Here is a 903-nt window from a genome sequence, read left to right as displayed (position 1 = left end):
AGGGTACGTATTATTATTTTTAATTCGTGATTTCCGAGTAGCATAACATTGAAACGTGGGTCTTAGAGACACTGCGAGGAGAGGGGGGGGGAGAGTTTGTATACTCTCAGAAACACACGAGGGAGCGTGTAAAGTCTTTTACTGTTTTGAAAGGAGCAATTTTTTTAACTGTGCATGTCCAACGTATAGACAGGTATAAGATGCACTGGAGACCTTGGTCCCATTTATTCGTAATATTAATTCATACCATAGGCCATCTACTAGAAGGAGACGCTGCCTACACACGCAGCCTCGAAACTGAATGCAGTTCCTTTTAATATTCAGTTTCTATGTCTCTCAAAGTAATTAAGGTACTACTGTAAATAATATGCCAATGTCTTTGGACGTTTAGGATATGGTAACAATACCTTTACAATTAATAAAGAACTTATTTAAAATAACATTACTTTAAATGGAAGGGGGGCAAACAGAGCAGTCCATACATTGCAACCAATATGTTGTTTTGAACACATTTTCATATGTAATGATGAGGCCAAATAACAGTTACACTCACTTGTGTTCCTTATTTATTTTATTAAATGGACGCCATCACTCCCAGAAAAAGTTTACCAGTTTAGGAAGACTGTTGGTTGTGACCAGAATAATGCAACCAAGAGGGCATTTAAAAGAAAATTTAACCTTTCGAATACATTTTCTGGCACACTTTTGGCAATGCCCCTCTCACACCACAATTGGAAAAAAGAAAGTTGGTCCACTGATCCTTTTTCATTTACTTTTTCAGTTCAAGCAGCTGGAAGGACTCCCCCACCCCCAAATTCTCCACACCCTCATTTGTCCTTAATTAACTAGATATTGAAATAGCAGAGTGACCTCCCCCCCCACCTCACTAACACAGCTTCCCCC

Source organism: Zootoca vivipara, chromosome 3 (genome assembly GCF_963506605.1).
Source record: "Zootoca vivipara chromosome 3, rZooViv1.1, whole genome shotgun sequence".
NCBI lineage: Eukaryota > Metazoa > Chordata > Lepidosauria > Squamata > Lacertidae > Zootoca > Zootoca vivipara.
This window is presented reverse-complemented; position numbering follows the sequence as displayed.